Below are 25,979 nucleotides of genomic sequence, written 5' to 3' on the forward strand. Positions count from 1 at the left end.
AAGGCAGAGGGTCTAGGGATAAGGGGAATGCAGAGAAGCTAAGGATAAGGGGAAGACAGGTAAACTGCAGTTAAGGGGAAGACAAAAGAGATAGGGGTTAAGGGGAAGAAAGATGAGCTAGGGGTAATAGGAAGACAGAGGAATTAGGGGTAAGTGGAAGACAGACGAACTATGGGTAAGGGGAAGGCAGGGGAGCAAGTGGTAAAGGTAAGCCAGAGGAGTTAGGGGTAAGGGGGATGCAGGGAAGTTATAGGTAAGGGTATGGCTGGAAATCTAGGGATAATGGGAAGGCACAAGACTTACAGGTAAGGGGAAGGGTGAAGAGCTAGGGGTAAGGGGGATGCTGGAAAGTTACAAGTAAGGGGAAGTCAGGGGTGCTAGGAGTAAGGGAAAGGCAGAGAGGCTATGGTTAAGGAGAATACAGGGAAGCTTGGGGTAAGGGAAAGACAGAGCAGCTAGGGGTAAGGGAAAGGCAGGGAAGTTAGGGGTAAGGGGAAGACAAAAGCACTAGGTATAAGGGGAAGACAGAGGTGCTTGCAATAAGGGGAAGTCAGAGGTGCCAGGGGTAAGGGGAAGACAGATGAGCTAAGGGTAAGGGGGATGCTGGGAAGTTACAAGTATGGGGAAGTCAGAGGAGCTAGGAGTAAGGGAATGGCGGAGGACCTATGGTTAAGAAGAATACAGGGAAGCTAGGGGTAAGGGAAACTCAGGGAATCTAAGGATAAGGGGAAGGAGGGGGAGGTAAGAAGAAGGCAAGGCAGCTAGCAGTTAGGGGAAGATAAAGGAGCTAGGAATAAGGGGAAGGCAGGGAAGCTAGGTGTAATGAGAAGATAAAACAGCTAGGGGTAAGGGGAGGGCAGGGAAGCTAGGAGTAAGGGGAAGACAGAGACACTAGGGATAAGGGAAAGACAGATGAGCTAGGCGTAACGGGAAGGCAGAGGAGTTAGAGGTAAGGGGGAGGCAAGGAAGCTAGGGGTAAAGAAAAGGCAGGGAGGCTATGGTTAAGGGGAAGACAGAGGCACTATGGGTTAGGGGAGGACAGAGGAGTTAGGGTTAAGGGAAAGTAAAAGGATCTAGGGGGAAGGGGAAGACAGAAGAGCTAGGGGAATAGGAACACAAAGGAGCTAGGGGAAAGGGGAAGACAGGGGAGCAAAGGGGAGGAGAAACAGAGGAGCAAAGGGGAGGAGAAACAGAGGAGCTAGGGGGAAGGGAAAGGCAAGGAATATAAGTGTAAGGGGAAGGCAGAGAAGATAGGGGTAAGGGGAAGCCAGGGAAGATAGGGGTAAGGGGAAGGCTGGAAAGATAAGGGTAAAGGGAAGGCAAGGAGATAGTGGTAAGTGGAAGGCAGAAGAGCTAGGAGTAAGGGGGAAGACAGTGAAGATAGAGGTAAAGGGAACGCAAGGAAGATAGTGGTATGGGGAAGGTAGAAGGGCTAATGGTGAGGGAAGAAAGGGAAGCTAGGGGTAAAGGGAAGACAGAGGAGCTAGGGGGATGGAGAAGACAGAGGAAGCAAGGGAAAACTTAAAGGAGCTATGTGTTAGGACTTAGTGGAAGACAGAGGCACTAGGGGAGGGTAGAGGAGTTAGGGTTAAGGGAAAGGATAAGGATCTAGTGGGAAGAGGAAGACAGAAGAGCTAGGGGGAATAGGAAGACAGAGGAGCTAGGGGGAAGGGGGAATACAGTGGAGCAAAGGGGACAAGACAGCGGAGCTAGGGGGGAAGGGGAAGGCTGGGAATACAAGTGTAAGGGGAAGGAAGAAAAGATAGGGGTAAGGGGAAGCCAGGGAAGATAGGGGTAAGGGGAAGGCCGGAAAGATAAGGGTAACGGGAAGGCAAGGAGATAGTGGTAAGGGGAAGGCAGAAGAGCTAGGGTGTAAAGGGAAGATAGGGGTATAGGGAAGACAAGGAAGATAGTGGTATGGGGAAGGTAGAAGAGCTAATGGTAAGGGGAAGGAAGGGAAGCTAGGGTTAAAGGGAAGACACAGGAGCTAGGGGTATGGAGAAGACAGAGGAGGTAGGGGAAAGCTTAAGAAAGAGGAGCTATGTGTTAGGACTTTGGAGTTGGAAGACAAGAGGAGGTAGGAGTAAGGGGAAGCCTGGGAAGCTAGGGGTAAGGGGAATCCAGAGGATCTGGGGGTAAGAGAAAGATAGGAGCCAGGGGTAAGGGGAAGGAAAAGGAGCTATTAGTTAGAGGACGGGACAGGAGCTAGGGGTAAGGGGGGAAGAGGAGGTAAGGGTAAGGGGGGAAGAGGAGGTAGGGGTAAGAGGAGGTAGGGGGTAAGGGGGGAAGAGGAGGTAGGGGTAAGGGGGGAAAATGAGGTAGGGGTAAGGGATATGCAGAGGAGGTAGAAGTAAGGGATATGCAGAGGAGCTAGGGATATGGGGAAGGCAGAGGAGCTAGGGATAAGGGGAAGGCAGAAGAGCTAGGGATAAGGGGAAGGCAGAAGAGCTAGGGATAAGGGGAAGGCAGAAGAGCCAGGGGGTTAAGAGGTGGTAAAAGAGCTATGGGTAAGGGGAAAGAAGAGGAGATAGGGGTGAGGGGTGGGAAAATAGCTAGGGGTAAAAGGAAGACGAGCTAGGGTTTAGGGGGCGAGGCATGACCTTGGGGTAAGGGGAAGGAAGAGGAGCTAGGGGTTAGGGGTGGGATAATAGCTAGGGGTAAAAGGAAGACGAGCTAGGGTTTAGGGGGTGAGGCAAGACCTAGGGGGGTAAGGGGAAAGAAGAGGAGCTAGGGGTTAGGGATGGGAAATAGGTAGAGGTAAGGGAAAGGCAGAGGAGCTAGCGATTAGGGGGTGGGGGCAGGAGCTAGGGGTAAGGGGAAGGCATAGGAGCTGGAGCTAGGGGTAAGGCAAAAGCTAAGGGTAAGGGGAAGGAAAAGGAACTAGGGGTCGGGCAAAAGCTAGTGGTAAGGGGATGGAAAAGGAGATAAGGGTTAGGGGAAGAAAGACTCGCTTGGGGTTAGCAGGTGAGGCAAGAGCTACGGGTAAGGGGAAGGAAGAGGAGCTAAGGGTTAGGGGGTGGGAAAATAGCTAGGGGTAAAGGGAATGCAGAGGAGCTAGCAATTAGGGGGTGAGGCATGAGCTAGGGGTAAGGCAGAGGAGCTGGGGTTAGCGGTGGGGCAAGAGCTAGGGGTAAGGGGAAGGAAAGGGGGTAAGGAGAAGGGAAGGAAAGGGGGTAAGGAGAAGGAAAGGGGGTAAGGGGAAGGAAAGGGGGTTAGGGGTAGGGCAAGAACTAGGGATATGGGAAAGGAAAGGAAGCTAGGGGATAAGGCTGGGAAAAGTGCTAAGGGTTAGGGTAGGGCTGGGAGAAGGGCTAAGGGTTAGGGTAGGGCTGGGAGAAGTGCTAAGGGTTAGGGTGGGGCAGGAGCTAGGGGTAAGGGGAAGGCAAAGGAGCTAGGGGTTAGGGACTGGGGCAAGAGCTACGGGTAAGGGGGAAAAAGAGGATCCAGGCGTTAGCAGGTGAAGTAAGAGCTAGGGATAAGGGGAAGGCGGAGTAGCTAAGGTCTAAGGAAGAAAACATGCAGATATATTATTCAATAATTCCATGTAAAATATACTTAATGAATAAAGTTAACACGACAGCATATCCATGAATGTGTATTGGTGAAAAATCTGAGAGAAAATAAGCGAATTATTTTCATGCATTGGACGGAAAGGGTGGGGAACCATTCAGGCATAACAAACTAAATGAATAGGTGTTATAAACAATGGTTTAGGAACTAAAACTGTTCTAATCAAAACTATAATCTGCATGAAGCCTTTTGGAGTTTACCAGAGCGTCATTGTGTGTGCAAGCGTGCGTTTGTGTGTGCAAGCGTGCGTTTGTGTGTGCAAGCGTGCGTGTGTGTGTGTATGTTGGCCCTAAGCAAAAACTAAAACACAGCAATATATGTTAAGCTTCATCAACATTAATTTGTTTGGTTATATTATTATAACGCCATTTGTCATTGATAAGAACAAACAAGGAGATAATACGAAAGTTTAAAAAACATACATACCTAGGTTAATATATGATAGTTTAATTGTTAGCATAAATGAAAATGTTATTTTTATTAATAAAATAAATTTTTGAATATACTTACCCGATAATCATGATTTAATCGGCTACATGATTATCGGGTAAGTTTAATATTGAAAAATGTTATTTTTATTAATAAAATAAATTTTTGAATATACTTACCCGATAATCATGTAGCCGATTAAATCATGATTATCGGGTAAGTTTAATATTGAAAATTCGCTATAAGAAATGAGCGAGTGCTGGCTAGTTTGTTGTTTTTCTCTATACAGTATGTTTAATGGGGGCTGGGGCACAATAACTTACGTTTCAGTCAATTTAAATGTGAAGTGTTTTCACTTAAAGTCCATTGTTTACATCTGAGAGACTGAAGGGGACTTATTGTGCATGCGTTTTTTTTTCCCATGGATTGCGAAGCTTTCTGTGCATTTACAATAACTTATTTGTCAGGTGGTTTTTTTAAACCAATTAACAGCTTACAATTACTTCTTCATAAGTTCCCGGATGTTGTTCTACAACAGCCATTTTTTTTCTACCTTCGCCTTCAGTTTTAAGTCAACCACCATCTCGTAAAGATGTCTGGAAGGGTGAACTTAAGGGAAGTACATCAATCTATTTAGAAATTAGTGTAATTACGTTTATGTTGGCAATTGATTACGATGGAAATGCTCTCCGTTCAGTGTAAAGCTGTTGTTACTCATGTGAAATTAAAAAATAACAGCAAAATACGGCCTCAAAGGTCCAATTCGGACTTGATTTTGAGGGAAGGCCAGCACATTTTCTACTGCAAAGCTTTTGTAATGATTGCCAGGAAAAACAAAAAAAGGTGACGATGTCAATCATTAGGTAAGGAATTATTTGTGATTTACTTTTACATAATGGAAGGATTTATTTGTGATTTACTTTTACATAATGGAAGGATTTATTTGTGATTTACTCTTAGTTTGTGACCTGGGAAGGGGGTGTCCGGCTAGCAGTTGTGACCTGGGAAGGTTTGTAACCTGGGAAGGGGGGTCCGGGGGGCTTGCCCCCGGCTAGGAGTTGTGACCTGGGAAGGGGGGTCCGGGGGGCTTGCCCCCCAGCTAGGGGTTGTGACCTGGGAAGGGGGGTCCGGGGGGCTTAACCCCCTGCTAGGGGTTGTGACCTGGGAACTACTAGGTTAGGTTAGGTGGGTTTGTTAGGTTCTGTACCCTTTTACAAATCTCAAAAGTTAAATAATCAAGTTTTGGCCTATTTTCAGCCATTGACATGAAACATATATTTTTCCAACTGGTTATCTTGGACTTATTTTGCATTTCTGACTATTATTATTGCTGCAAATAACTCTGTTACGAGATTTCCCCACCCAAAAAAACCTGGTTTCCCACTGGGGTCTCAAATAATTGTCTTTACATTAGGGGTCTAAAAACGCATGAACGGGTGGTTTGCTCCAGTATTTAAGGTCAGAAATGCATAGAACACAAGAAAGCGAATAGGAAAAATAAATGGTTCATGTATTTGGCTAGAAATTAAAGTATCATATATTTACCAATACCTATTTTCCCCTATTCAAAAACATTGAAATTATAAGAGAAAAAGTAATATATGGAGCCATACAAAATTATAACAACACCAAGGTAATATAGAAATAAATGTGACGACCATTTAAAGAGTAGATTATAACATGAGCATATGGGATTTAAGGGAAAGCGTTAAGGGTAAAAACACCCGTGCAGTCATAGCATTCTTATTATGGAACACGGAACTCCTACCGCTATTGCACGACTTCAGGAAGGATAACACGAAGCGATGAAGTCCATAGCACCAAAGAAGATGTGTGAGCACACATACGTTAATGACATGAATCCTCACGACGAGAATAATAGCTCAGCGGAAATACTCCGGGAATTGTAGCATTGCATGAGTTTTAGTCAGCTGTGCTGACAAGTATTGTGTATAGTACCTTTGACCAAAAACATATCGAACTTCAGACTGGCCTAAGTATACACAAGGTCAATCGTTTATTGACGAGGTATATTGGGAAAACCATTCCACTCAATCTGCTTTATATAGTTTGTCATTTTACACTATGTCACTCTTCTTGGATGACGAACTTGTGATAGGGGAACAACTACGAGTAACACAAGCTAAACTACACAAGTGACAAGTTACCGTACCGAGCCTGCGAACCAAACAAATTTGACAATAATAATAAGAGTTGCCAGATGCCTTTAAGCGAATTGTCGTACTTGAAGGTTCAAAAATGTCGTATCAAGGTACTGTACTTTCAAGAATTTTTTTTTTTTTTACTAAAACCGGATAAATGCTGATTATCTGGCACAAAAAGAATGCAAAGATCTCAAGTGCAAACACAATTGTCATGGATAAATTCAAATTTTCAATACTAATTACTGAACCATTGTGTTGAAGACCACGAATTACGATGCCAGGTAAAGATAAAACAAACAGCAAACCACCATGACAACGAGATTAATTATAAAAAAATCTAAGATACTTTAGGATAATGAGATTTTATTACAAGAATATTACAAATCAAATTCATCAGAAAACTAATTTCATCTCAAATTGTATTTTTTTTCTGAATTGTTGGAAAAGATCGGCAACATTTTACAACATACACACAGAAATAATTTTCCAAACAAAACTGAGACCGGGGGATTAAATAACTTGGACTTATGGGGGTTTTACACGGTGAAACATTTTGGCCATCTCGCTTGGCAACACGACGTTTGAGAGAATTTTTGAACGTGTGAAAGTTAAGGGGTAAACATGTTTGACCAACGTGTTGGACGGATGTCTGACGGGGCCAGACTTTTGTGGGCGGAGCTTGCCCGGTGCATGATGTCCATGTTTGAACGTGTGAACGGTCATCAGTCTCGATTCTCTCGAACCGTCATTCATACTCAAATCTCGCCGAGGTAACATCTGTAATGAATGGAGTGACCATATTCAAAAGTTCTAAATATGTTGATTCATCCATGCGCATATAATTGCGCCATTCATCTGGGTCTAATTTCAGCTCTTTCATTGAATTAGTATGTGAAATTTGGTCCCTTTTAAGCAACCAGTCCTTTGTCCACTTTGAACGCTTCCTTTTCTTTTCGTTGAGGCCAATCACTATCCCGACTGCCATCACCTCGTCTTGGGTAAGTGACATGTTGCTCCTTCTCCTTTTGGCACCGACTGAGGTTGTCTGTCAGTTTGGTTTGAACATGTAAAGCGTGTTGGCCAACATGCTTGACCGTGTAAAACCTCTATTACAGTATGCCAAACCGGAAAACAAGTCGGCCTTCTATGGAGCTTTGAATGAGAGCGTATGCATTATTGCACGTGTATTATACTTATCGTACATTAGACACAACGTTGCAATTTAGACCGATAAAGTATTGTAACAATATTGTGAACAGATTATCACAAAAATATAACAGGTTAACATAGCAATATTTGAATTACATAATAATGGGAATGTTGATTATTTGGAAAAAAAAAATACATGTAAGAAATAGATATCCTTATAGATTACAATTTAGAATTTGTATCATAAGGCCCCATAAGTTTGTCCTAAAAAAGTAAGAGGCCATTAAGAGCCAAGGTGCAACTAGGTTCAAAACCTCGTAGTTGCAGATGAAGTAAAGGTTAAGGTGTTATACGGCAAACTAGAAGAAAGGAAACACACGTGAAGATATAACCAGGGGTTAATTAATAAGAAGGGAACAGAGAACACGTTTTAGGATAAGATTAACGAAATAAAGTAGGACGGTCATAGATGGAGAAGCTGAAGGAGTATCTAAAGATATGAAATCCCAAAATGAAGGTATGGGTGGTAATTAACAGAATTCAAGTCAATGACCAAGCACTGGGAGCAGGGTGGCCATTTTGGTGCTGAGGTGCAATTTAGAAAAGGAATGGATGGGTGCAACTTGGAACTGAAGTGATTCTGAAGACACTTTATTAATATCTGGTGTTCCTCAGAATATTGTTCTAGACTATAATTTTTCATATAGCTTAACCTCGATGAGAAGTTTGGCCTAGAAAATTGGATCGTTGCATATGCAGATAATGCTATTTTCTTTGTATCAATTCCATCTCCTGAATGTGGATATGTTAGCTAAATAAGAGCTTGGTCCATTTATTCATATGTCTTTATTATTGAACAATGACCACGGTCAATCTGAAATTAACATAAAACATATTAAGAATAAATGATGAACAATGTATATAACTCAAATGAACATAAAACATATTAAGAATAAATGATGAACAATGTATATAACTCAATGTTTATAACCCTCTATTAGCGGAATCCCTTAATAGAGATCTAGCTAAAAGTAGTGCATGGTGCAAATTATGAGGTTGAAATTGAAGCCGAGCTATACTAGAATTTTAAGTGTAAGTAGGTCGAGGACAGTGGCTCCTTAACCAGATCTTTGCATTGATGATATCTAAATTAACTATATATAACTCAATTGAAATTCCAGGTGTTATCGTTGATTGCAAATTTGCTTCTGAGAAACATATACTGTCTTTGTTTCAATGGCACAGAAAACTGGCTTGTTGAAAAAGTATTTCAAGGTTTTCAGTGATCAATTTTCTGAGTAAAATATTTCAATTCTTTCATTCTACCTTATTTCGAGTATTGTTCCCCCGTCTAGTTTTCAGTAACTGATAATTATTTATTTTATTTATTTATTTTTTTTTGGGGGGGGGGACAAAAACTTGCAGTTCATTAAATTTATGATTCGTGATTAGATATCTTCCATGACTGTAACCCTTCTGTAAGTAGTAGGCCCTACTAGGTACGCAGTTTATTCTAATAGCCTTGCCTTCTCCTCCAGCCTTAGCTTAATACTTGGCCTACACGGTATTCTAGAAGTTTTATTCTAGCTATGACTAGATTGTGGATAATCTTTCTAATCAAACAGTTGAATTGGTGGAACTCTGCAAGTTTAAACTAGCTGCATTCTCTTTTTTTTGACAGGTTGAAACGATTCTCTCATCAGAATTCATAAATGATAGACCTATTTTAATGTTGTTTATCATCATCTCCTCCTACGCCTCTTGACGCAAAGGGCCTCGGTTACATTTCGTCAGTTGTCTCTATCTTGGGCTTTAAATTCAATACTCCTCCATTCATCATTTACTTTGCAGCGCCTCTCAGTCCTCAGCCATGTAGGGCTGGGTCTTCCAACTCTTCAAGTGCCTTGTGGAGCCCTGCTGAACGTTCGGTGAACTAATCTCTCTTGGGGAGTGGGAAAAGCATGCCAAACCATCTCCATCTACCCCTCATCATGATCTCATCCACATATGGTACTCGAGTAATCTCTTATAGTTTCATTTCTAATCCTGTCCCGCCATTTAACTCTCAATACCCTTCTGAGGGCTTTGTTCTCAAATCTACCAAATGTATTGGAGAGTTTCATCGTCATGCCATGACTCATGCCCATAGAGTAACACCGATCTCACTAAACAAATATATAGTCTGATTTTTATATGTAATTTCAAGCGATTTGATTTCAAAATTTTACTTAACCTAACCATTGTGAATTACTTTTTTCAATCTTTCACTAAACTCTTATTCTAAAGACCCTGTATTGGATATCATGGTTCCTAAATACACAAATGATTCTACCTAATTAATCCTTTCTCCTTCCAATAATATTTCATCTTCCATTGCATACTTTGTTCTCATCATCTCTGTCTTTCTTCTATTTATCTAAAGGCCAATTTCGGGTGATATTTCATGCATTCTGGTAAGCAAGCATTGCAAATCCTGTGGTATTATGCTAACAAGGACAGCATCATCAGCATACTCTAGGTCTGCTAAATTCCTATCACCAATCTAGTCTAATCCCTCTCCACCATCTCTGTCTTTTCTAAGGATTACAAAATACATGAGGAGGATAAACAATGTAGGTGACAACAATACCATATTGTTACTGGTTTTAAAGTATTTTACATTTATTTATACATTACTTCTCATAGTTCGTTGATTTCATTCACTATTTCCTTTCTGTTGTGTTCTACTATTGTACACGACGTAGATATTATGCAAATCTACTCAGAGTTTACCAAACAATAGCAAATCATTAACAGCAAATGATAATGATAACCAGCACACATAAAATATAACCATGTTTGAGATTTGATATAAATATCTACAATATTATACAAGATCCACCTAATACTCACGGCACACAAAAAACTAATTGACATTATACAAAATTCTTGCAAAGTAGGCATCGACTTCACAAACTCCTATGCAGGGAGGGACAGACGACGTTGCTTAGTTTCAGATACACTATACGAGGTTGATATGTAGGAACACAGCTTCGGACTTTGAACAGATAAATTTTTCAACTGCTTTATCTTCTTCAAGATACTCTATAGTTGTGTGTAGTCACCATATTACAGTCACAGAGGGTGTAGCTCAAAAAATGTCTAAAAAAACCAGCGGGTATTGTCTAATCTCACTCTTTTCGCTCGTCATCTGTCCTTTATATACAAGGGACCAAAACTCCAGAATGTTCCTGATGGACGAGACGCTCCCATGACTACCATTGCGAATTTGGGCAACATGACGCCACGCGATGGACCCACTCTAGAATCATCTTGTATAACTCATGCCTGTCAGAGGGCTGGAGCCGAAGCAGTATATAGAATTTTCGTCCCAGAGCACAACGATATTTTTAAGTTACAATTACATTAACATATATAAAAATAAATTTCTTTAATTTTACATTAACATACATGAAAACATTGTGGAGAATTATTTTCATTTAAATGTTTGAGTGGGACCTAGTTAGTCCAGGAAAGTCTCCCTACGTCAGTTACTCAGAGATCAACAGGGGAGGATAATGAGCACTTACACTCGGGGCATAAACACCATGCTAATAACTTTACTGACACAGTTCGCTAACCGTCACTCTTAAGGTGGGTACACACACGCGAACCGAACCTTGTATGCGTAACTGTGTTACGCATATACGGTTACAAGGTGTCAAAATGTTGAGGACGAACCATAACCGCGTTAAGCACGTAACTTCATTGAAATCCACTGCGATCATCAGTCTGTCCGGGTTGTTTACCGACGATGGCCACCATGCAAGTAGCAGCTGCTGCGTATATTTATATACATTATTTAACGGAAATGAAGCGAAATAAAAGAAGATGGTGGCAATCAAGGTTATATACTAGAAGGGTAGAATACAGTGGTCGGGAATTACTCGCTGACATGAGATTCCAAGAAGTTTCTGGCCACTACAAAAATTTCACCAGAATGTGTTCGACAGATTTTGAAAATATTATAAAACTGGTAGGACACAAAATTATGAAAAATGACACACATATGAGAGGAGCTATTAGGACTCTTCTATGGACGGCCTTATTCATAGTCGGTGTCAAGTTCAGCAACCTCTGTTGATACGCGTGCAATACAGGTCCCGTCCACACGTTGCGTAACGTGCAAAGAGACCTCCCTTTGATTCGGGGCCCAAAAACCGACAATTGCCGGGACGGAGGGCGAACCGAGCCTCGAACCTCGCGGGTTCGGGGTTCGGGTTCGAGGAACCGTCCACACTTGCGTTTTTGTTACAAGAATTGGTTACAATACAAGGTTCGGTTCGCATGTGTGTACCCGCCTTTAAATACAAAAGGGGGAAATTTTACTCTGTCCAGAGGCCAGAGAACTCCACACGTGAAAATAAAAGTAATTTAATGGCCTACTCTAGCTTTGTCAGGTCTATAGTCATCAACACTCTTAGGCTCTATTTCGGCTCCATCCCATTGACCCCAGTGAGATGCTGGACAGGAATCTTATGTTAATGTAATGAGAGACAATAACAAAAATGGGAGCAGTGGAGTATAAAAGTATAAAGTAAAGTTAAATTTGGATCTTCACCTTCAAAGCACTAAGTTAAAGAGCGCACACTCGCTGATACCAACTTACCTATATCTACAGAGGGTTACTCTCAACATCTCGGGTGCTTCTGACCCGTCCTATAGTATAATTTGGTAAAATTCATATAATGGGGTTAAAGATACCAGAGTTTGTAATCTATTTCAAATAATTAATTACAGCAAAAAAGAGCATCGGAGCAACTAATTAATGATTTATTCACATAGCAAAATTAATAAATGAAAAGATCATCAATAACTCAATATTATTATCATTTACTCACATGGCCAAATGAATAAGTGAAAGAGAATCAGAGTTTACAACACAAAATATTGAAAATATTAAACGAAATTAAATCATGGGATTAACCCTCAATCTCGAATAAATAAAATCAAAATCTTCTGATAAACAATTTGTGCGGTAGGCTGCTGTGATGTCCAAACATGTGGTCAGTGACCTCAAGCAATTACCAAGATCAAAAATTAAAAACATTTATTTCCATGCACGCAGCCCGAAAGATGTAATGCCAGTTATATACCTACTTAACTTATGAGACAAATAGAAGCTTATTTAAAGGGGGAATGGCCATTAATTAAACTCACAAAATTTTGTCTAACGTGGGCGCCCGTGTCCTGAGAGTGACGGTCTTCAGTTTTGCTTCACTAGGCCTACAGCACTTGTTTAGTGGAGTCAATGGCCCCTTCCAACTCGCCCCCAGACTGGAACAGAGGTTTCTGTGGAACTAGGCGCTTTCTCACTAACACAAGATATCTGCTTGTCCTCGTCCTGTGTGGAATCTGGGTCCGTTATTGTGCAAGGGGACAGGCTAGTGGGGGAGAGTGGATAGCACGAGGTCGGGGCCCTATTGACCCTGGTTTGGCAGTTCCGCTTAGTACCGCGGCCTGTAACTTTGGGAGGTCGAGTTCATGTCAGCTGCGTCCGCCTTCCTTCCCAAAAAAAGGCGCATCTCAATGCATAGGCCAGTGGTCTTGAGGTGCCAACTATAATTTAGGACAGCAATGAAACACTTGTGACTTGTGAGTTTTAAGCAATACACTTATTTAGAATACAAGGAGAAATCTTGCAACTCCAGGGAACAAAGATAATCCTAACTCTAAACATCTGGCATACAAAACAAAAAGAGAAACTAAAATGTAATTTAGCAAGTCGGGCTTACGTGTGTGGACAACCATACCTCCTAGACTAGCAGATTTGAGTTGTAATTGAGAGATTCGAAGTACCTAAATACTTAAGATAAAATAATTAATACAAAATTAATAAAAAAAAGCATTTATCTTGAGACACTCGCTTATGGAAGAACCATCACTCACATTTTTCCCTGAAGAATAGTGAAGAAAATTCTTCACAAACATTAATTGTTTTATTCTTACATCATACATGAACAAATAAGCCTTTTTCACAAGTTTTATATTCCTCACTGGGACACTTTCCCTGTTTGAACTTGCATAATCCTACTTCTTCCATTAGCTAATAATAATAATAATAATAATAATAATTGGCAAGGGCTACCCAGTCATGGGCGGGCTGGGTTAAAGAGGCAAGCTCAGAGGAAAATATCTGAGGAGAGGATGAGAGTAGCAACTCTGAATGTAGGGACAATGACTGGAAAAGGGCGAGAGCTGGTTGACCTCAAAGGGATTAAGCGGTGATGAAGTGTGGGACAGAGGTAGACGGAGAACGCTGGCCAGTAACATCGACCTCACATAAAGGTGGGAAAAGATGCAGACAAAGAATAATAATAATAATAATAATAATAATAATAATAATAATGATAATAATAATAATAATAATAATACTGCCTAAAGAGCAATGGATGAGGTACACTTAAGAATATCGAGCTCTGCTATTCATGCCATGAGTCATGTTTTAGCTTTGTGTTTCTCGCTTAGAATATAATTTAAAAGATATTAGTTAGTCTTATGGAGAAACCTAAGTGATAAGAGACAGTATACCATGTCTGCTCCTAACTATATCTGCTTCAAATGTAATGAAACGGATGGAGAATGGAAAAAATGGAAAGTGTGTGAATGTAACAGGCATCAGTGAGATTTACGGGAATAACCTAGATTGGTTATGCTTTCACTGCGTACGTGAAGCCAGAAAAAAACAATTTGGTAATATCAAAATTAAAGGAAGATGTAAACATGAGTAACCTGGCCCTGAACGAACAAGATGTGAAAATAGATGACTTGGAAAACAAACTTGCGGACCTTGGCGCAGACACAGCAAATTCCACCCAGATCACCGACCTCACTGAGAAAGTTAACATTCTTGCCATGAATATGGAATCAATCAAAGCAACACTTCAAACATTGATAGACCCAAAACCGGAGAAACCGACATTTGCTGACAAAGCTAAGGAAAAATATCTGTTGATAATGAAATCAACAAATACAACAACTAAAATTACTGAAAGAAAACGCGAGGTTGAACAAGCACTCAAAAACATTCCTATACTTAATACGAGGTCAACTACGAATGGAAATGTTGTAAACTTTGCAAACAATATGATCAGAGAAAAGGCAGCAAACAAAATTCAGACATTGGTGGCTGACACTGAAACGAGAAAAATTGGAAAACTAAATCCCAAAATAATGATATGCAATGTATACAATGATGAAGAGGATGTAGTAAATGCTTTGATTCAAAGAAATAGCTGCCTGGACCATATCCAAAATATAGAAGATAAGATAAGTGTAGTCCTGAGGAAAAATGCCTTGGGAGGGTGGGGGCACCCACCATGTGCTGAAATGTGATCCCGAAGTTCGGAGGGCTATTCATGATAATGGGGAAAAAGTTTCGTTATGATGGGGTATCTATAACATACGTGATAGGTACCACGTGATCACCTGCTACCACTGTCAGAGGTATGGACATTTTGAAAAAGATTGCAAGTCTAAGAATGAAGATAAAGTCAGTGGGAAATGTTCAGGGAGACACTCCACCAGGGAGTGTGATTCGGAAGTGTCAAAGTGTATAAACTGCACAAAGTTAAACAGACCAAGTGACCATACAGTAAATTCTAGAGACCGCAATGCTTTTGACTTGGAATTGAAAAGACTAGCAGAAAATACTGATCATGGTTACTAGGAATTTCATAAACTGTGGCTATGTAAATATACAATCTGTAGGTAATAAGACTGTTCAAATTAGAGAATTGGTAAACGAGAAATATTTAGATATACTAGCATTATCTGAAACATGGCTAAATAACTTGGACAAGGCAAAGATCACTGCAATGACACCCCCCCACACATGCCTTCTTTCACATACAGGAGAAGTAGGTCTGGTGGGGGTGTCGGACTCTTTATTCATAAAAGTTACTCAAATCTCAAAACGTTGAAAAGAATTAGTGTAACAAGCTTTGAATATATAGAAATAAAATTTACGCCAAAAAATAGAAGAATATCCTTTGTAACAATCTACAAACCTCCTAGAACAAACTCTAGTATCTTTTTTGAAGAATTCGGTGCTCTCATTGAGATGATTATCATGGAGAAAAACGAATTAGTTATCTGCGGAGACTTCAATTTTTGGATGGATGACGCATCAAATCCTGACGCTCTGGCATTTAGTGAGTTACTAGAATCATATTGACTATTGAATACTGTCGATTGCACAACTACTTTAACTGGGCATACACTAAACTTAGTTATAAGCGATGACATGAATAATATTGTATCTGATATAAACGTCGAAGAGAAATGTACTATCTCCCAATTACACAAACTTATTACGTTTAGTCTACCTCTACAGAAACATGCATTAGTAAAGAAAATAAACTTTAAACATAAATCAAATTTTTCTCCTACCTATTTATTGAAGAAGTTACAAAGAAAATAAATGATGCTATCAACATTCCCTGTGATCATGATGACCAACGTCTGTTAGGAGCTAAGTGTGCTAACTGTCTTATGACCACTTACAATAAAGTGAGTAAGTCAATATGGTACCATGTGCCCACCGATGGAAAAGACTATAACCGTAAAAGACCAATCTCCTTGGTTTGATGTAGAGACTTTGGTAAAAAAAAAAGGGGGGGGGGAAAGACGTAAAGAAAGAAAGTGAAATAGATTAAAAACTGAAAGTACTTAGGTAGAATATAAAACTGCTGCGTGTCAATATAACTACCTACTAAGAATGAAAGAAAGTGAATACTATAAGAGAAAGATCCTCGAAGCAGCAACAGACATAAATAAGTTATATTGTCTATTGGATGATATAATGGGAAATGTAAAAGAAAAGAAGCTACCTGATGGATACAGTGACCAGGAACTAGCAAATACTTTTCTAGTATTCTGTGGAGAATTTATTTTTAATTTAAATGTTTTGAGTGGGTACTTAGTCCAGGAAAGTCTCCCTACGTCAGTAACACAATATCAACAAGGGAGGATAATGAGCACTTACACTTGGGGCACAAACACCCTGCTAATAACTTTACTGACGCAGTTCCCTAACCGTCACTCTTTAATACTAAAAATACGTGAAAATAAAAGTAATTTAAGAGCCTACTTTAGCTTTGTCAGGTCTATAGTCATCTTCACTCTTAGGCTCTGTTTCGACTCCGTTCCAGTGACCGTAGTGAGATGCTGGGCAGGAATCTTACGTTAATGTAATTGGAGACAATAACAAAAAATGGGAGCAGTGATGTAAAATAAAGTATATAGTTTAAATATATGGACCTTCACTTTCGAAGCAGATATTCAATAATAAGTCGCTCGCTAACACACCCTTTATCAAGTTACTTACTCCTTTCAAATATCGGGTATTCTGTCCCGTGATCAAATATTCATAATAGGCAAATTGAAATAAATGAGGGAGTAAAAATACGAAGGAGGTTTAATTAACCTTATCTTGATTTATTTCACAAATTTACATTAAACAAAAAGGTCATCTGAACAAACACAAAAATGGTGTCAAAATAAAAATGTGATGCAATAAAAAGCAATTCAAAATAATAAAAAAAAAATGGTTGCTTACACACGTGGTCTTCTGCAATGGTCAATAATTTGAATTGGGTCATCCACGTGGCCTGTGATCCCGAGACTGCTAGTCTCGAAAGTTGAAATGATATCAAAAAATATATACACACAATCCCACTGCACACAGTCTGAAATATGTAATAGCCAGATAACCTAAGCAAGTTAAAAGTTAATCTAAACTAAAAATGTGGGGAAAAACTGAGTGGCCACAATATGGTACTTGCACTCCTTGGAATACTGTCCTTTGCCCTTAATGGCTGTTGACTGGAACGTTGCACAGTTGCACTCTTGACTGGCTCACCCCTAAAATTTTCACTTTGGAAGGTATGGTTTAACAGGCTCTTCTTCTTCTCTAACTCTCTGACCGGCAGGACTCGTGGGTGAGGTGAGTCTCAGGTTTGGGAGAGGGGGGGGGGCGGTTGAGGCGTTGAGCCAGAGCAAGGTCTATATATACCTGGACCGTGAGCCAGAGGTCCACCTAGTTCTCACTCAGATCCCACTGAGAGAGGACCATCACTGCTGCTCCTGCCTGCTGACTGCCAACATCTTCTGCCGCCGTTACTGCTGTTGCCTGCTCCCTCTTCACTTTGCTGATACTTTCAGCTTCCTGAAGAGACCGCCGCCACCGCCGCCGCCGCCTCCGCCGATAAATCGCCGATTTCGCCGACGTTTTTCGCCGATTTCTCGCCGAATTCGTCGCCGATTTTCGCCGTTTTTTCGACGATTTCTGTTGCAGTTTTTGCTGTACTGACAAGGGCCTTGCCCCTGAATTGGCTGTAATCAGCCCCCTCATATAAAGAAAATTAAAATTGACAATATAGGCTAAGCTTTGCCTCCAACTACATAATTTTACCTTACTAATAGATCCTCCTGTGGAAAATCTGGTAGCCGTTGTGGTCTTAAAACTCCAGTTGAAGCAGGGCCCAAGGGTCAAAAACTCCCACTCTCGCTGTCTGTGGCAAGTGGCATAGGGCTGTTAGGCTTGGCGCCTATAAGCCAAGTTGTTTGATAAGTAATAGGTTGTTATTCTTGGTAACTGGCGAAATAAGCCAGTATTCAAATAGGGTCAGGAATCAGCTGAAATAAAAACTTTTAGGTCTCCACTGAGTTTTACTTATTACCCCCAACCTCCCTACCTGCAGGAATAGACTGCTGGGCCGTCTTAGTGCGTGAACGCAGTAAGAAGGCTCCCCAACAGCTATTTGTGTAGGCTAGTACTTAGCTAAAAAGAGTTAGTTTCAGCACTGCTCTAGCAATAGGTTAGTCAGCATAACCCCCATATAACTAACGAATTTGTGTTTCATTTTCAGATTCTGTAATTCATTCTTATAACTTCTACTATAACTTTGCTTGGGGCCCTAGGGCTTAAAGGGTTGGACAACCCCACCAGGCACACTGTCTGTCCCTCTATATGGTCTCTGATCATATACTTACTTATCTTGAAAAAAAGGACTTATCCTGGAACGAACTTCATGAGATAGTACTAGAAGCTCTAGCAACTGGTGAAATGGAGATGGACCCCGACCTGCAACCCCTTCTAAATGAACTTGACAAGGAAGCCGAAAAGGAACTCAAGGACAATGAACAGAAACGAATGGAACAGGACCAAGACCAAACTAACAGGAAGAGGACCAACGACAACGACTCTGATGGAGAAGGTAACCTACCTTGGCAGGAAGTAAGGAGGAAAAAGAAACTTCCTAGAAGGAGCCAACCAGGGAATGTTGTACCCACACAGCAAGAAAACCTCACAGCAGGAAGCAGCAACCAGCCTGCTAGAGAAAACAAGACCTATTTTTTTAGGGTCTTGGCTGGTAACTCATCAGAGGCCTTCAAGGCTATTGCTGCCTTTGAAAGCAAGCACAAAAACATTAAGACGATTGCCAAACCGAACAGGCAAGGACAGTGGACCATATCCACCAAGGACGCAAGGGCACTGATAACCTTGCGAAGCACCTCAGACATTAAGCTATTGGAGCTTAAAGAAGAGGAAAAATTAAAAAAAGCAGTTGTGGTTGGCTACCCAACTGATATGATGGAAAGCCACCTAACTAAATTACCAAACATCACCGCAGCGGAAAGGATGAAGAATAAGGCAGGCTTCCTTACAAAAGCCATACTGGTGACATTCAAGGGTCCACACCCACGAACAGTCGACCTGGGCATCTTTGGCAGTTTCAGGGTCAACAAATACTACCCTGATCCCCTCAGATGCTACAACTGCCAGAAGTATGGGCATCACAAGGACCAATGCCAAGCAAAGGTCCCAACCTGTGCTGTCTGCAGCCTCAAGCACCCCACACAGGAGTGCATTGACAAGAAGGCTGCTGGAATACCCACAGTCAAAAAGTGTTCCAACTGCAAGAAAGGGCATACTGCAATGGCCTGGGGATGCCCTGAAAGGGTAGCAAGAGTAATTGCTGCCCTCCCCAAAGACAAAAGGGACCCATCAAGAGTAAGAGCGGCCCCCAAACCTCTACCCAGAAGGAGATTTTATACCCAGGAGGAGCTAAACAGGCACTCCAACTCCAGAACAAGAACCAGGTCAGTATCTAAACCCAGAGCCAGATCTACCTCCAAGGCTCCAACCGAAGGTCCGAAACCACTGCCTAGGACCATCTTCATAAAGACCACGGTCCTAAAAGACAAATTGACCGAACTAGTCACTCAGGCCGTGACTGGAAAAATCAATGCTGCAACAATTGCTACCAGCATTGAACAAGTCCTAAAAGACTTGCTCTCCAGGAATAAGTCCTCCCAATCCCCCTCTCTTGCTATCCAGGAGATCACTTCTCACTCCTCATCAACCACACCTACCATTCCATCACCTCAATCACCCGTACCTTCCACATCCTCCACTTCAGTCCCAGCACCTATCATACCACTCACCCCATCCATCATCCCATCAGCCACTCTCACCCCATCCACCTCATCCACTTCATCCTCCGAGGTCAAGGCAATTGCCTTTGCCCCTAGGGACCCAAGACAATACTCTTCAACCTACACCATGGAGTAAGAGTTCTGAACTGGAACTCAGCCGGTGTTAGACCAAAGATCTCCTCCCTAATTGCAATATGCAAAACTGAGAATGTAGATGTCATCCTGCTACAAGAAACCAATCTTCCAGCAGGAAAGAAACTAAAAATCCCAGGCTACAATGCCTACATCGCACCACAGATAGGCACAGACAGAGGACTAGCTACATTAGTTAAAACTAGCATACCAACAACAAGGTTACACAACCCTATTCCCTGTGGCACCAACATAGAGACACTAGCAGTAACAATAACATTACTGAATCAAAAAATAGACATATACAACATATACAGAAAATTACATAGGGAGGATACAGGAGAGTTACAACTAACTCAACTCTTTGCTCACACAGAAAGAACACCAACAATTATCTGCGGGGATTTTAATGCACATCACCCCATACTATCATCCCCATCAAGGACAAACCCCTCAGGGGAACACATAGCTTTCGCCCTGGATGAATTTGAGGGAGTCTCCCTCCTAAACACAGGGCAACCTACACACATAAGAGGTGGAAGACTAGATCTGACTTTTGCCACAACAGCCATTAGACACCTAACCAAGTGGCAAGTACACTCAACCCTGATAAGTGATCACTTTGCCACAGTGACAGAATTGGACTTACAACAACTACCTCCAATCCCACCACCCCCACCAAGATGGAACCAGGACCTAGCAGACTGGGTCTGCTTTCAAACAACCATAGAGGAATGGGCAATCAGCTACGCTCCTCCAGAGGACATAGACCAGCTAGAAAAAGACCTAGTTGAGGCCTTTCACAATGCAGCCAACAGAGCTATGCCACTAAAAACAACACAAGGTAGTTACACTTACAAAGACTCCTGGTACTACTGCCCAGAAGTCAGAAGACTAAAAACCAGACTAAACAGAGTCACAAAAATATACAGAAGAAGATCCACAGTAGAAAACAGAGAGCTACTACAAACAGTCAAAACTGAAACAAATGAAAGAATCCATGAAATCAGAATTGAAAAATGGATGGAATGGTGTTCAAGCCTGTCAGGATACACCAATCTAACTCAGCTTTGGAAATGGCTAGGCAGAGTAGCCGGAAAAAAGAGAAAGACACCAATTGCCACACACCCACACCCACATGAGGAGGCTGAAAGAATTGCAACATCCTTTGCAAACAGAACACTGTCAATCAATCTCTCCCCCGAAACCAGAATGCAACAAGAGCAACTGGCACCATCAAGATGGGAAGAGATCAACACAGCCTGCCTTCAGCAGGATGACACAGACACCCCATACACAGTTGAGGAGCTAAGAGCAGTACAAAAGACAGGGAAAGACACTGCACCTGGAGCTGACAAAATCACCTACACAATGATCAAACACATGGGTCCAGCAGGAGAAACTGCATTCCTAAGATTACTAAACAAAACACACCTAGAGCACATAAGGCCTCAAACCTGGAGACAACAAGATACACAGCCAATTCCCAAGCCAAAGGATCCAACAAATCCCAGGCCAATAGCCTTGGTATCCTGTATAGAAAAAACAGGAGAAAAAATGGTCTTAAACAGAATAAAGTACAAAATTGGCCCCCTAAACAAGCAGCTATATGCATATCAGGAGGGAATTGGAACCTCTGAATGCATCACAGATGTATTAAGCTGCATAAATCAGAACAAGGCAACAATAGTCTTCATAGACTTTGAAAAAGCCTTCGAGCTTGCAAGCCCAGTTGCAGTGCTGCAATCAGTAGCCAAAAAAGGAGTCAAAGGACACCTACTAGCATGGACTAAAAACTACATGCTAGGAAGGCAAGCCAGAGTCAAATTTCAAGGAGTGATATCCACATATCATGATTTGGAAAATGGTACGCCACAAGGAGGAATTCTAAGCCCCCTCCTTTTCAACATCCTCATGGAGAATATAGCCTCACTTCAGCTACCTGAAGGAGTTAATATATTTATCTATGCAGATGATGTATGTGTAATAGCTCGAGGGCCAGTCAGGACAATAAAAATGCAAAGAGCACTCAATGCCATCAGCCACAAATCCAATGAGCTTGGACTAAAAATTAACATTGCCAAAACAAAAGCAATGACAATCAAAGCCCCAAACCCCGTACAACCACTCACAATAGGAATGGAACCCCTAGAATGGGTGGACCAATACACATACCTCGGGGTAATAATAGACAAACAGCTCACTTTCAAGCAACAGATAAAAAATCTCAAGGAAAGAACAAATGCCAGAAATGCAGCTATGAGATATATGTGCAGGCTCAAGGATGGAGCAAATGAACACATCCAAAAGAAATACTATCTAGCCTGTTCCAGATCACTAGTAGACTATGCCGCCCCAACACTCCTGGGACTAACAGATCTACAAACAAGCACAATTGAAGTGATTCAAAACAATGCCATGAGACTCATGTTGGGTGCCCCAATGTGGACAAGACTTTGCAACCTAAGGTTGGAAACCGGACTACCAACCCTCGAAGACAGAATTGCACTAAGAAATGCAAGCATAGTTGCAAAGATGTTCCTGTCAGACAGAGACTCAATCACCAAAAGACGAGTAAGAGAGGAACTATCCAAACATCCTGAAGTACAAACCCCAGATTCTTATGGCAAGGACCATAGCGATAACATCAAAAGACTTGGCCTTACAGAAACAATCCTACAATTAAAACCTGACACAGCACAAAGTACTATACACATTCCACCATGGAAAAAACAAGTTGCTAAATTCAACTACACCAAACTCCCAAGGGCAAAAGAAAACTGCACAATAGAAGAACTCAGAAACGCAGCACAAGCAGCAATAACCTCAGTAGAAACAACAGGGGCACAGATCTACTATACTGATGGCACAGTAGATCCTGGAACCCAAACAGCAGGAGCGGCAGTTCACTCCTGCAAGTTCACAGCTTGCTGGAGAACATCCAACAATGTCTCCACCCTGCAGACAGAGCTTGTTGCAATACAGCAAGCATTAAAATACTCTATTGAAAATGAGGAAGGACCAGTAGTCATCCATACTGACTCACGATCCTCAGTGCAGGTCCTACAGCAGGACAAAAACAAAGAAAACAAATCCCTGATAGCGGACATTAAAATCCTCTTACATCAACATAATGAAAGAAACAGACTAGTAACTATAAACTGGATCCCCAGTCACATCGGGATACCAGGGAATGAAAAGGCTGATGAGCTAGCCAAAAGCACCAAACACATTCACAATGTACAGGTGCACATACAGCCTGCACTGCAACAAATCAAAAGCAAAATAAAGACACAGCTCAAGAACAACCTAATCAAGGAACTACATATGAGGATAGAGAATGGCTCTCCCTCTGCAACATGGTACAAATGGGCATCGGAACTAGAACCCCCTCCCATAGACAGATACACCCCAAGAAAACTGGCAGTATGCATACACAGACTCCGGCTGGGTTACAAAGCAAACTGGGAACTCCTAGATGACATCCAGACAAGGTGTGAACACTGTGATGTCATACCACAACAACCTCTCCTGCACTACCTACTAGAATGCAGAGAAACAGCACAGCTACGAGGTGATCTACTTGTAGACATCAACACACCACATGCCATGAAAGAGGCAGCCACACTGGCAAAAGCAATTGTCGAAAGCATAGACACACATGCACAGTTGCTTTCAACACTACCTCCACCAAGGTAAGACCTCCTCATTCCATGCACCATCTCATCTCCTCATTGTAAGGCTCTATTCACATCACCCCCTTTCACTTCTCAACTAATCTACCACTTAAAAATCTCTCTGCAGGGACCCTAGGGAGTAAAGGGTTGGACAACCCCACCTGCACAATTTTTCTCTAATCTTCAAAAGCCTTACACCCCCACTTTTCAAACTACCACTATCCGAGAAATGATGGCCCTCTACCACTACCACCATCATCCTTACCCTATCCACATCTTTCTCTACTACTAAAAACCTTTCAAATTTCCATTAATGCAACTACCTTATAAATTTTTACAGATCACCTACGGGCCAACCAAGGGAAAGGCCCGTGCCAACAACAAGTGTTGGCTTTAATACCCCAACAACAACAACCAGAGGTCCAGACTCCAGTTCTCACTCAGATCCCACTGAGAGAGGACCATCACTGCTGCTCTTGCCTGCTGACTGCCGACATCTTCTGCCGCCGTTACTGGCTGTTGCCTGCTCCCTCTTCACTTGGCTGATACATTCAGCCTCCTGAAGAGACCGCCGCCGCCGCCTCCGCCGATAAATCGCCGATTTCGCCGACTTTTTTCGCCGAATTCGTCGCCGATTTTCGCCGTTTTCTCGACGATTTCTGTTGCAGTTTTTGCTGTACTGACAAGGGCCTTGCCCCTGAATTGGCTGTAATCAGCCCCCTCCTATAAAGAAAATTAAATTGACAATATAGGCTAAGCTTTGCCTCCAACTACATAATTTTACCTTACTAATAGATCCTCCTGTGGAAAATCTGGTAGCCGTTGTGGTCTTAAAACTCCAGTAGAAGCAGGGCCCAAGGGTCAAAAACTCCCACTCTCGCTGTCTGTGGCAAGTGGCATAGGGCTGTTAGGCTTGGCGCCTATAAGCCAAGTTGTTTGATAAATAATAGGTTTTTATTCTTGGTAACTGGCGAAATAAGCCAGTATTCAAATAGGGTCAGGAATCAGCTCAAATAAAAACTTTTAGGTCTCCACTGAGTTTTTGATTATTACCCCCAACCTCCCTACCTGCAGGAATAGACTGCTGGGCCGTCTTAGTGCGTGAACGCAGTAAGAAGGCTCCCCAACAGCTATTTGTGTAGGCTAGTACTTAGCTAAAAAGAGTTAGTTTCAGCACTGCTCTAGCAATAGGTTAGTTAGCATAACCCCCATATAACTAACGAATTTGTGTTTCATTTTCAGATTCTGTAATTCATTCTTATAACTTCTACTATAACTTTGCTTGGGGCCCTAGGGCTTAAAGGGTTGGACAACCCCACCAGGCACACTGTCTGTCTCTCTATATGGTCTCTGATCATATACTAACCCATCTTGAAAAAAAGGACTTATCCTGGAATCAACTTTATGAGATCGTACTAGAAGCTCTAGCAACTGGTGAAATGGATATGGACCCCGACCTGCAACCCCTTCTAACTGAACTTGATAAGGAAGCCGAACAGGAACTCATGGACAATGAACAGAAACGAATGGAACAGAACCAAGACCAAACAAACCGGAAGAGGACCAACGACATCGACTCTGATGGAGAAGGAAACCTACCTTGGCAGGAAGTAAGGAGGAAAAAGAAACTTCCTAGAAGGAGCCAACCAGGGAATGTTGTACCCACACAGCAAGAAAACCTCACCGCAGGGAGCAGCAACCAGCCTGCTAGAGAAAACAAGACCTATTTTTTTAGGGTCTTAGCTGGTAACCCATCAGAGGCCTTCAAGGCTATTGCTGCCTTTGAAAGCAAACACAAAAACATTCAGATGATTGCTAAACCAAATAGGCAAGGACAGTGGACCATATCCACCAAGGACACAAGATCACTGATAACCTTGCGAAGCACCTCAGACATTAAGCTATTGGAGCTTAAAGAAGAAGAAAAATTAAAAAAAGCAGTTGTGGTTGGCTACCCAACTGATATGATGGAAAGCCATCTAGTTAAATTACCAAATATCACTGCAGCAGAAAGGATGAAGAACAAGGCAGGCTTCCTTACAAAAGCCATACTGGTGACTTTTAAGGGTCCACACCCACGAAGAGTCGACCTAGGCATCTTTGGCAGCTTCAGGGTCAACAAATATTACCCAGATCCCCTCAGATGTTACAACTGCCAGAAGTATGGGCATCACAAGGACCAATGCCAAGCAAAGGTCCCAACCTGTGCTGTCTGCAGCCTTAAGCACCCCACACAGGAGTGCATTGACAAGAAGGCTGCTGGAATACCCACAGTCAAAAAGTGTTCAAATTGTAAGAAAGGGCATACTGCAATGGCCTGGGGATGCCCTGAAAGGGTAGCAAGAGTAATTGCTGCCCTCCCCAAAGACAAAAGGGA

At 42.0% G+C, this 25,979-nt stretch overlaps 2 protein-coding genes across 10 annotated transcripts in view; both read right to left on the reverse strand.

The window, feature by feature from the left end:
- The window catches only part of LOC137615230 (uncharacterized), a 62,797-nt gene extending 56,603 nt beyond the window's left edge, over positions 1-6,194 (reverse strand). For 2 of the 9 annotated variants that reach the window (XM_068344922.1, XM_068344923.1), the window contains exon 1: positions 5,768-6,193. The gene's annotated coding sequence lies outside the window, so the exon portion shown is untranslated. Of the gene's footprint in view, positions 1-5,767 lie in introns of all 9 variants that reach the window. The other 7 variants (XM_068344915.1, XM_068344914.1, XM_068344924.1 and 4 more) reach the window with 7 other exon arrangements.
- The window catches only part of LOC137615232 (DNA repair protein XRCC3-like), a 400,961-nt gene that overhangs the window by 263,102 nt on the left and 111,880 nt on the right, over positions 1-25,979 (reverse strand). The window lies entirely within an intron of this gene.

The sequence above is a fragment of the Palaemon carinicauda genome, chromosome 21 (assembly GCF_036898095.1).
Source record: "Palaemon carinicauda isolate YSFRI2023 chromosome 21, ASM3689809v2, whole genome shotgun sequence".
Lineage (NCBI taxonomy): Eukaryota > Metazoa > Arthropoda > Malacostraca > Decapoda > Palaemonidae > Palaemon > Palaemon carinicauda.